Source organism: Hyla sarda, chromosome 1 (genome assembly GCF_029499605.1).
Source record: "Hyla sarda isolate aHylSar1 chromosome 1, aHylSar1.hap1, whole genome shotgun sequence".
Taxonomy (NCBI): Eukaryota; Metazoa; Chordata; class Amphibia; order Anura; family Hylidae; genus Hyla; species Hyla sarda.
Window position 1 is genome coordinate 545,002,443 of NC_079189.1, and position 12,666 is coordinate 545,015,108.

Here is a 12,666-nt window from a genome sequence, read left to right on the forward strand (position 1 = left end):
TCACCTCCAGGTCCCCCTCATTCTCTTAATTATCAGGCAAAATCACTGCTGAAGTTGCTGTTTAGGAAAGAAACCCCGGTTATGTGGCGACGTGACCCCCACCAGATAGGAGCGAGAAGAATATGCCGCTGCCTCTTTCTCCCCTGAACCAACCAGCTGGCTGCCTCTGTGACTGTCTGGCTGCCGTTGTGTAAACCGGAGTTAGAGTGCATTCACACTAAGTTTTCTGTAAAACTGGGCGCTCTCGTATCCCAGCCGGACCTGGACCCCCTCTCATTCATTTCAATGAGCCGACCAGAGTCAGATAGTTACACCGCTCGGCTCATTTTCCCCCCGTATCTGGTTTTCTGGCCGGGCTGAAAACCATGGTATCCGGTGACCGTAAGAACACAATGCGTGTGAATGCACCCTTATGATCCAACTCAGTAACTACTGTAAATACTATGGCACTCTGCTTGTTTTAGTCAGATCATACAGTACAGACCAAAAGTTTGGACACACCTTCTCATTCAGAGTTTTCTTTATTGTCATGACTATGAAAATTGTAGATTCAGATTGAAGGCATTAAAACTATGAATTAATGTGGAATTATATACATAACAAAAAAAGTGTGAAACAACTGAAAATATGTCATATTCTAGGTTCTTCAAAGTAGCCACCTTTTGCTTTGATTACTGCTTTGCACACTCTTGGCATTTTCTTTTTTGAGATTCAAGAGGCAGTCACCTGAAATGGTTTTCACTTCACAGTGTGCTGGTGTGGAGGAGGAGGTGAGATGGTGTGGTGGGGCTTTGCTGGTGACACTGTTGGGGATTTATTCAAAATTGAAGGCATACTGAACCAGCATGGCTACCACAGCATCTTGCAGCGGTATGCTATTCCATCCGGTTTGCGTTTAGTTGGACCATCATTTATTTTTCAACAGGACAATGACCCCAAACACACCTCCAGGCTGTGTAAGGGCTACTGGACCAAGAAGGAGAGTGATGGGGTGCTGCGCCAGATGACCTGGCCTCCACAGTCACCAGACCTGAACCCAATCGAGATGGTTTGGGGTGAGCTGGACCGCAGAGTGAAGGCAAAAAGGGCCAACAAGTGCTAAGCATCTCTGGGAACTCCTTCAAGACTGTTGGAAGACCATTTCAGGTGACTACCTCTTGAAGAGAATGCCAAGAGTGTGCAAAGCAGTAATCAAAGCAAAAGGTGGCTAGAACCTAGAATATGACATATGTTCACACTTTTTTGTTATATATATAATTCCACATGTGTTAATTCATAGTTTTGATGCCTTCAGTGTGAATCTACAATTTTCATAGTCATGAAAATAAAGAAAACTCTGAATGAGAAGGTGTGTCCAAACTTTTGGTCTGAACTGTACATGGAGTATTGTGTACAATATTGGTCACCTAAATATAAGGACAAAACTGAACAGGACCACATGCAGAGGAGGGCAACCAAAGTAATAAAGGAATGGGTGAATTCCAGTACCAAGACAGATTATCAACATTGGAGATATTTAGATTTGAAACAGCACTTCGTTAAAACGATATAATCACAATAAACAAATATATGAATGAACAATAAAGAGATCTTTCTATTGATCTACTTATACTTAGGCTGATAACCATGACAAGGGGCATCCTCTACGTTAGAGATGAGCGAAGTTACAGTGATTTGATTCGTCACAAACTTCTCGGCTCGGCAGTTACTGACTTTATCCTGCATAAATTAGTTCAGCTTTCAGGTGCTCCGGAGCACCTGAAAGCTGAACTAATTTATGCAGGCTAAAGTCAGCAAACGCTGAGAAGTTTGTGACTAATCGAATCACTGTAACTTACATCTCTACTCTACATCTAGAGGGAAGATGATTTTTTACTGTAAGAGCAGTGAGACTATGGAATCTCTTCCACATGATGTTGTGATGGTTGATTCATTAAACAAGTTCAAGACGGGTCTGGATGTCTTTCATGAAAAATTTTATATTACAAGTTATGGCTTCTAGATTTCTGAAGACAGGGTGTTGGTCCAAGGATTTTATTTATTTTATTTTGCCATATTTGGACCACTGACTTTTGTCTTCCACAGCAGGTATTAGTCACTAGAAAATTTTAAATATTGCACAGTTTTTCTGGGGTGCTGAAACCAGTAGCTAAGCAGCATACATAAAGTCCATAGCCATAGCATAGAAGAAAGTAGATGGCACTCACCCAAAGTACTGTGCAAACAATCTTCGTTTAAGGCCATAAAAACATGTTATACTCGTGAACATGCTGGCCAGTATACCCGTATGGACATGCACTTAAATAAACGTAAATTGTTTGCACAGTACTTTTGGTGAGTGCCATTATACTCAATGGCCCTCATTTACTATTGCAAACCCGACATGTTTTGTCCGGTTGTGCGCCAGAATCTGTCACAAAATTTGTCGCAGATTTTGAGCCAGAATTTGCGCCAGAATTGAAAAAACCTGACTAACTCTCCATTTTGCTAAGAAACCCCCGAAAAGGGGAGTGGCCGCTGGGAAAGGGGGCGTGGTCTCAGAAAAGGGCCGTGTTCCCGACATTTTCACAAAACCCCAACATATTTACTAAGGTTTCCACATAAAATGTGGTGGATTTGAGCTGAGGAAAACTAGACAGATCAGAGCATGTGTCAAAAAAGCAAAGTGTAGGGAAAAGTGGAAAATGTAGGGAAACCTTAGTAAATACTGTGGAAAAAGAATTGTAGGGAATTAAAACCCACAAAGAAACCTACAATCCACCCTTAGTAAATGAGGGCCAATGTGTTGAAATTGATGGACTTTTTTTTCAACTTAATCAACTATGTAACTATGTACAGTCATGGCCGTAAATGTTTGCACCCCTGAAAATTTTCAAGAAAATTAACTAGTAACACATGTTTTGCTATACACATGTTTATTCTCTTTGTGTGTGTTGGAACTAAACCAAAAAAGTGAGGAAAAAAAGCAAATTGGACATAATGTCACACCAAACTCCAAAAATGGTCTGGACAAAATTATTGGCACCCTTAACTTAATATTTGGTTGCACACCCTTTGTAAAAAATAACTTGCTATAACCATCAATAAGCTTCTTACACCTCTCAGCCGGAATGTTGGACCACTCTTCCTTTGCAAACTGCTTCAGGTCTCTCTTATTGGAAGGGTGCCTTTTCCCAACAGCAATTTTAAGATCTCTCCACAGGTGTTCAATGGGATTTAGATCTGGACTCATTTCTGGCCACTTCCGAACTCTCCAGCACTTTGTTGCCATCCATTTCTGGGTGCTTTTTAACGTATATTTGGGGTCCTTGTCCTGCTGGAAGACCCAAAATCTCTGACGCAAACCCAGCTTTCTGACACTGGGCTGTACAGTGCGACCCAAAATTCGTTGGTAATCCTCAGATTTCATGATGCCTTGCACACATTCAAGGCACCCAGTGCCAGAGGCAGCAAAACAACCCCAAAACATCATTGAACCTCCACCATATTTCACTGTAGTTACTGTGTTCTTTTCTTTGTAGGCCTCATTCTGTTTTCTGTAAACAGTAGAATGATGTGCTTTACCAAAAAGCTCTATCTTGGTCTCATCTTTCCACAAGACATTTTCCCAGAAGGATTTAGGCTTACTCAAGTTCATTTTGGCATAATGTAGTCTTCCTTTTTTTTGTCTGTGTCAGCAGTGGGGTCCTCCTGGGTCTCCTGCCATAGTGTTTCATTTCATTTAAATGTTGACGGATAGTTTGCGCTGACACTGATGCTCCCTGAGCCTGCAGGACAGCTTGAATATCTTTGGAACTTGTTTGGGGCTGCTTATCCACCATCCGGACTACCCTGCGTTGACACCTTTCATCAATTTTTCTCTTCCATCCACAGGGATGACCCAGGGAGATTAGCTACAATGCCATGGGTTGCAAACTTCTTGGTAATGTTGTGCACTGTGGACAAAGGCAAATCTAGATCTCTGGAGATGGACTTGTAACCTTGAGATTGTTAATATTTTTCCACAATTTTGGTCCTCAGACTGTTTTCTTCTTCTCTTTCTGTTGTCCATGCTTAGTGTGGCACACACAGACACACAATGCAAAGACCAGGTGAACTTTTCTCCATTTTATCTGCTTTCAGGTGTGATTTTTATATTGCCCACACCTGTTAATTGCCCCGGGTGAGTTTAAAGGAGCATCACATGCTTGAAACAATCTTATTTTTCCACAATTTTGAAAGGGTGCCAATAATTTTGTCCAGACCATTTTTGGAGTTTCTTGTGACATCATGTTCAATTTTCTTTTTTCCTTCCTTTTTTTTTTATTTATGTCCAATACACACAAAGGGAATAAAAATGTGTACAGCAAAACGTGTGTTACTGCAATCCTTTTCTGTGAGAAATACATAACTTTCTTGAAAAATTTCAGGGGTGCCAACATTACGGCCATGACTGTATATAGAGAGATAAAGGTAAATAGTACTCCCTTATGTGGTAAACCGGATGTAGGGCCCTCTCGGTAAACAGGGCACCTACGTATCCTAGAGTTTTAAATAAAAGATCTACCACTGAAGAGTGCCACCATGTAACACAACAAGAGCCTCTGCCATTTAGGAGGTTGGGAAACTAAGATGTAAGATATGACACAACTTTCTTTGAACACAGCTACAATTCAGAAGAAGTTTGACTGATCCTTTTTATAGCATTCTGAGGAATCTCTTGTATTGCACTCTCCTATTTTTTCGGTTAGAAAGAGGTGTGACACATTCTTAGAAAATCCTACCACAGTTCCCATTTGTTACACAATAAGACATAAGGTTATGGTTTCATCAGTTCTGCATTACACCCTTCCCTCGGCACTGCCATAAAACTTGCACTTGATACCACATCCTTTTCAGTGGTTGGATTTATACCTTTATCTTGATACATAGGTTACAATGACTTCTTTAACACTTATTTCGGCTATCAGGACCTGTAGAATAAGACTATGAATAACTTAAATCACTGAAAAAATATACAGAACAGGGGCACACAATATTACCAAAATACATTTTACATGTTAGTACAAGAGCAGTGAACAGGGGAGCCCCCACCCATAGGGTAGCATGCATCAGTAGGAGGCCAACCACTGGGACCCCAGCTTACCAAGAACAGGGAAAAAATTGTTACCAGAATAAACAGTGTGGACCACCATTTTTTCTCTATGAGGTCACTAAACATTTAACAACTGGGAATCCACTGATCCCAAGAACAGGACAATTACTCCCCATTATCGGGACCATCGGGACTCCCAATTATCTGTAAATAGGATTACTGTTAAAGGAGTACTCTGGAGCAGACTACTCCTGCTCCGTCCTGCCCGGGCTGCAAAAAAAAAAAGAAAATAAACCATCACTCACCTTTCTGGGTTCCCACGGAACGCCACTACAGCTGATCGGTCCTCCGGTCCATCTTCTTCATACTTCCGTGTGAACCAAGCATCACATGGCGCTCAGCCTATCGCCGGCCGCCACGATTTTCTGCCTCGGCCCATAATAGTCTGAGTGCCATGTGACGCTTCATTCACACAGAAGTATGAAGAAGATGGACCGGAGGACCGATCAGCTGTAGTGGCGCTCCGTGGGAACCCAGGAAGGTGAGTGATGGTTTATTTTCATTTTTTTTGCAGCCCGGGCAGGACGGAGCAAGGAGTAGTTGCTCCGGAGTACTCCTTTAACAGTAAATTTGTTTTACCCTGCACAGAGGCGTAAGTTGAAGCTTCTGGGCCCCTGTGCAAAATCTGCAGCAGGGCACTATGTGCCATTTATTCTACTGGTCTCTTATGGGGCAGATGTGCCATGGTGCCCCCTTAGGCACCAGGGCCCTGGTGCGACTGCTACCTCTGCACCCCCTTTTAGTTACACCCCTGACTCCAAAGATTCTTCTTTTTGGGGCAGGAAAAGCCTAAGCAAATCCCTTAACAGGAAAAAGTAGCTCTGACAGGAGGAAGCTATTGCAATCCAGGGTGTGCTGGATCTAGTCACATGTTACAAGATCATAGTAAAAGTTATGGATGTGCAGTCATGTCTTCTTCCTCTATTTTTGGGATCTAGTCACATGACAGCTCTACCATATTCAATGCAAATGGAATTGCATCTTCCACTTTTGCATACACAGCGCTCATCAATGTCTAACAATTAACAAGGAAAAAACATTACAAAAAAGCTCCAGGTCATGAACTTCCTGCATGTGACAACTAATATTAACTATTTACTTTCAATTCAAAGGGAATCAAGGTAAATCATTTTTTTATTTCTTTTAGGATTTCTCTCTCCTTATTAGCAGGCTAGCGGGCACTCTCTGATATAAAAACTTTTTATATGTTGTACATCTTGGCAGCAAGATAGTTTTTCTAATATAATTCTTTAAAAAATGTTCTCATTTTATTATAGAAAACTGCCTTTGAAAATCACTCCACTAGGTGTCCCCATACCTTCTAGGACACTGATGAGTCCCACAGCAGCATCAGCTTGTCCAATGGTCATAGACAAGAATTGGCTAATGGACAAGGCTGCAGGAGGAACACAGCCTGCCGCAACACTGCTGTAACACAGAGATTTATCAATCTGGTGCCTCCAGCTGTGGCAAAACTACAACTCCAAGCATGCCTGGACAGCCATATGATGTATGGGCATGCTCGGAGGTGTAGTTTCGCAAAAGCTGTAGGCACACAGCTGAAGGCAACACTGCGGCAAAAAAGAGTTATCCAAACACTGTACATCCAACTATTACAAAACTACAAGTTCCAGCATTACAGGACTGCCTAAGGATGACACACATGAATGGCATAGGAAGATTTAAGTTAAATGCTCATCATATTGTCTTTGGTGGTAGAGTACAGGCAATCCCAAATAATCATTGTGTGTATGTGTATAGCATAAATCCAGAGAAAAAGGAGTTACAGAGAAGGACTGCCAGGCTCAAGGAGTGAGTGAGCAGAGTGAACAACAAAGCTGAGTCATGCACAGTGCAGGCAAGAGAAGGACACGCCCCCTCCACAAGACAGAATGAAATGGACAGTGAGCTAATAGGCAATTTTTTTGTGAAATATGGATGTTAGAAACATAAAAATGTACATATATGTGCATGATCAGGATTAGGTACCGAGTAACATAAGAGTTTAGCGGTTTGTTTGTTTTTTGTGGGATCTGAGAGGTACGTTTTAAGATACAATATGAATTGGTTCCAGGATGACCGTTCATTGTATCTTGAGACCATAACTCTATGCAGGGGCGGACTGACACCACTCAGGGCCCTAGGACCAAATAAAGCAAGGGCCCCCAGCAAGACTCTACCCCTGGCCCCACCTCTGCCCCACCCCTATTCCTGTCTAGACAACCCCTTTTGCCCCACACCTACATATCAGAGTACAAGTTCAATCTTTTGAAAACTCCTCTTTGGCTTTTCTTTTGATTTTTTTCACCCCTCTTTGGCGTTTTCCTGCTCCTTGTCAGTTTTTGAAAATCGCAGCATGTTGAGACTTTAGCATGTTGGTTTTAACACTGAGGTTTTTACTGGTGATTTTTATTCTTTTTTTTTTACTTTAGCGATCTAAAAAGGGATGGAGTTACCTTTTTTTGATTACATTTTGTAGGTTACCATTTTAAAAAAAATGATGCAGTAGGGATGGAATTTTTTTTCTTTTTTATAGCAATTTTATTTTATTTTTTTCTATCAGGGAATAATTTTTGTAGCGGGCAGGGATGTGAAAATGTAACCAACAATATAAAAAATGGCAAAGGGGTCCATGTGATTTTTTAATTAATAATATTTTAAAATATAAATAAATGTTTTCATAACAATACAATCCATTCTCCACTGTACTTTATGGTGGTCCTACTACTACTCCCATCATGGAATAGAGTCTGTTCCATGTTGGGAGCAGTAGTACCTGCACTGAGGGACAGATGAAACTAGGTCTCACTCTTGTGACCCGTTGCGATCAGAATTTATATTCACATCATTGATTCATATTTGCTGCTGAGAGTTGTGACTGGCCAGACTGTGCCGGCCAATCAAGACTCTCAGAGGCAAATATGAACCAGTGATGTGAAGCTCTATTCACATCACTGGCCGGCCGGAGTACATAGCAGGCATGCGGAAGGTACAGCTTCTATGGATTATAGATTAGGATCGCAATGAGTTTCAATACACTGTATTGTTTAGAAAGCAAATTATGAAAAGGCAAAAAATTATAAATTATGAAACCAATAAATTAAATTTTTTATTAGTTAGAAACTTATTATGAAATTAATGAAACTAAAGATTAGAAGAAAATATTTAATTTAAAAATCACATTGACCCCTTTGCCATTAGTTTTATAGCCGGCTACATTTTCACGTCCCTGCACGCTCAGATAAATCATTCCCTGATAGAAAGAAAAAAATTGTTGAAAAACAAAGAAACTAGTTTGTTCCCTAAAAATTCTCCCATCACTACTGTACAATTTCTTAATTTTTTATAAAAAATTTTTTTGTACCCAGCAAACTTTGAAAAAAAAAAAAAAAAAACTGCAGGGAAACTGCCAAAGGGGCCCCAAAAAAAAAAAAAAAAAAAAATCAGGAACAAAGCCTTATTAATAGTTTTTTTTAACGTCTTGATCCGTAGTTTTTATTGGTACCATTTTTGTTTTGATGGGACTTTTTGATCTCTTTTTACTATTTTTTTCTTCTGGTATTTGAAGTGACCAAATATCAGCAATTCTGTAGTTTGGTACTTTTACATTTTCCCTATTCGCCGTGGGGTTTCAATAATGCTATATTTGAACAAATCAGACATTTCCGCATGTGGCTATACCAAACATGTTTATGTTTATTTTGGTTTACATTCATTTTATTTTAAAAATATGAATAGGGGGGATTATTTCAGCTTTTATTAGGGAAGGGGCTTTTTTACGTTTATTAATATTTTACATTTTTTTTCACAATTTCTTGTCCCCATAGGGGAATAATACATGCAAACTTGCCTTTGCATAAACCCGTGTTTTCCAACCAGGGTGCTGCCAGCTGTCGCAAAACTACAACTCCCAACATGCCCGGACAGCCTTTGGCTGTCCGGGCATGCTGGGAGTCGTAGTTTTGCAACACCTGGTGGCACCCTGGTTGGAAAACACTGCCATACACTGAACCAGTGTTTCCCAACCAGGGTGCCTCTGGGTGTTGCAAAACTACAACTCCCAGCATGCTTGGACAACCAAAGGCTATCAAAGGCTTTCCAGACATGCTTAGAGTTGTAGTTTTGCAACATCCAGAGGCACCCTGGTTGGGAAACACCGGCATACACTGAACCAGTGTTTCCCAACCCGGGTGCCTCCGGGTGTTGCAAAACTATAACTCCCAGCATGCCTGGACAATCAAAGGCGATCAACGGCTTTCCAGACATGCTGAGAGTTGTAGTTTTACAACTGCTGGAAACCCCCTGGATGGGAAACACTGCACTGAACAATGCTGTCTGTCTTATTACAGTTTGCTAGAAATCCTCTGTGCTGCTGGGAAACCTTCTCTTTCACTCACTATTTTCTCCCTGCCTTTCACCGCTCCCTACATGGTGGCACAATCAGACATATAAGTTATAGTTGTGACTGTACCACTGCCATCATGTAGGGAGCAGTAAACAGCAGGTAGAAAATACAACTACTACATTTATAAACCACCCATCTGGCCAGGCTGGCTTGTTCTTGTGTCCTTGGCCCTGCAGACACCGACTGAGAAAGCTGAGAAAGCAGAGCAGGGAGCTCTCTAACGGTGCGGCATAGTGAATTCCTGGGCCTATACAAGGTCACATGTGGGGCGTGACCTAAGCCCCTCTCCCAGACAGCCACTGCGGTTCTCTTAAAGGGCCGCTGCCACAGTGGCTGTCTGGAAGCTGGGGCAGGCCGGGGTGTTTAATAAAAAAAATTATAAAAATTCTTGTGATCCGAATGGACCAGCCGGTCAGTCTGCCCCTGGTAATAACATTACAGGTTATGTATACTAGATTTATAGCGACATAGCGTTGATCCAGGGATTTATTCTGATGCCATATTTGGAGTCGGGAAGAAAACTTTACATCTAAGATGAGGGTTATTTGCCTTCCTCTGGATCAACTCAGTAGAGACTCATTAGGGTTATAGGTTGAACTCGATGGACTCTGGTCTTTTTTTTAACCTTATGAACTATGTTACTATGTTTCAGGTTTAAAGATAAAAGCATCATAAATGGTTCTATATATGTAAATAAACTTTTAAAATCCCAATCCACTCAGATTGTACTGTAAATTGTGGTAAATGGAAGGATCTACTAGATCAGTGTTTCCCAGCCAGTCTTCTTTATCTATAGGCTAAAAGTATTCATATTTTTTCCCCTTGACCTCTATAGCCCAAATGTATCAAACTGTGTGAGAGAAAAAGTGGAGAGATTATCCCACAGCAACCAATCACAGCTCAGCTTTCACTTTACCAGAGCTGGTTAGCTGAGCTGTGATTGGTTGTTGTGGAAAAATCTCTCCAGTTTTTCCCTCACACAGTTTTATAAATCTGGGCCTATATTGTTGTTTTTCTGCCTTTTTGGAGTCCGTCCACTTTTACGGTCACATCTTTTCCATTGAAGTAAATGGAGCCAAGTTGTAATAACATACACAACCTGCAGAAAGGTGTAGTGCTGTTTTTGGAAGGCATTAGTTCTGTTTTTCTATTCCCTTTAATCTACATAGTTTACCTATTTGAAGCACCTTGCCTATCTGTAGTACTTTATCTCTAAACAATTAATATTTTAGGGACATCTGAGGCTAGGGGGAACGTACCAGAGAAACTAAGGTCGCCCTTTCTAGGACAGAGGCCCGAGTCATGTGAAACACAATCATGGTGAGGTTATTTTGTATATGTTTTACCCTGATATTAACTATAAAAAATTTGGTTTTATGTAGGCATGCCTAATCACAGTTTTTCTGGCAATTAAAAAAAAAAAAAAAAAAAGACAACAACATTTTGTGTTACAGGACGATATGTTCTGTTTGGTATACATCGATTACTTGGAGAATATGAGAAGTGTACAATGGATGATCCCAATGATGCTGATGGATGAGCGCATGCCGGTGCCAGTCAGTATCTATCGGACCTGGCCTGTAACTAGTAATACTGTAATAACCAGTAATACTGACATTTTCTTAGATCAGTCGTCTCAAACTGTGGCCCTCCAGATGTTGTAAAACTTCAACGGCTGTCCGGGCATGCTGGGGGTTGAAGTTTTGCAACATCTGGAGGGCCACAGTTTGAGACCACTGACTTAGGCTGGGTTCACATCACGATTTTTCAATACTGTTTTCCATCAGGTTTTTTTCCAAAACCGTATGGGTCTAAAAACGGACTGAACCGGATTGAACAGTATGAGAAAAAGCAAACCGTATGCATTTTTTAACCGTATACGGTTTGAAAAAATGTATCAGTTTCCGTACTGTTCTATGCGTTTTTGGCTGTGAAAATTGGATTTTGTCAAGCAATTTTGTACATTTTTAAACAAAGATTTCATTGTTTAATTGAAATTTCCATAGAAGTAGGAGTGGTTTCCCTGTTTTAAAAAACATGGCAGAGTACTCACTATGGAATCCGGAAAGCATGGAAAAAGGTGTAGGAATATGGCGGAGCTCACGTCACTGCTTCTTTCCTTTTCAGCAGACTGAGAAGTTCTGGAAGGGTGGGGAGGTGGGAGGGACTTTGGAGTCCAAAGCGCATGCGCAATGCAAAAAAGCGTACGGTTAACCATATTGACCCATACATGTTAAAAAAATGCATACGGTTGCAATACGGTTTTCGAACAGGACCAAAAACCGTGGTCGGACACGGTTTTCAGAACGGGAAAAAAACGTGGTGGCAGCACACCGTATGCACCTGTATGCATTCTTATGCATACGGTTTTCAATGATTTGTCAATGTATACGTTTTTCAATACGGTCCCATACGGTTTTTACTGAGAAACCGTATACGGGAACCGGATTGGAAAATCGTGATGTGAACCCAGCCTTAGAAGCTGTTGATCCTCCCAATATCCATTGGTTTCAGAAGAGGACACTGAAGCTTATGCAGAAGCCCAGTCATGGTAAGATTATTATTGGGGAAATTTATCAGTGCTTACACCAGGAAACGGGCATAAAAAAGTGGCTATTTTTAAGCAAAACATTTTTTTTATTTACTTATATTACCAAAATGAGTCTTGCGCTAAAAGTGTGGACTTTTTTTTATGCCAAATACTGCAATACAAGCCTTGATAAATTCCCCCCTATATAGTGATATTAACATGGTCATATTAGTCTACTGTCATCCCTATGTACTTTTATGACATCAAATCTGTGATCCTGGACACCCGCTCACTGTTCTTTTGGAGAGTGTTGAGAGCACACGTGCTATTATATGGTTGAGCATTTTTTATGCATTTTTATAATACGGGGTCTTCAAATCACAACCAAGAAGCCCTAAATTCAAAGGGAGGGAGAAAAAGGCGTACAGAGGAGCTAACACCATCAGAGCCCCTGAAAAAGAAGACACGTCTGGACATAAAAGATGGTGGAAGAAAGAGGAAAAGGCCGGACAACGGCCTGGATGGACCAGCCCAGAAGATCCGAAAATGTGGGTCAAAGGCTGATGAAGTACAGGACAAAGAGCCCAGACCAGGACC

The 12,666-nt window shown here is 41.0% G+C and overlaps 1 protein-coding gene across 1 annotated transcript in view; it reads right to left on the reverse strand.

Annotated features, from left to right (window-relative positions):
- Nucleotides 1–12,666, reverse strand: part of LOC130274270 (uncharacterized) — a 99,204-nt gene that overhangs the window by 59,525 nt on the left and 27,013 nt on the right. The gene's annotated exons all lie outside the window — the stretch shown is intronic.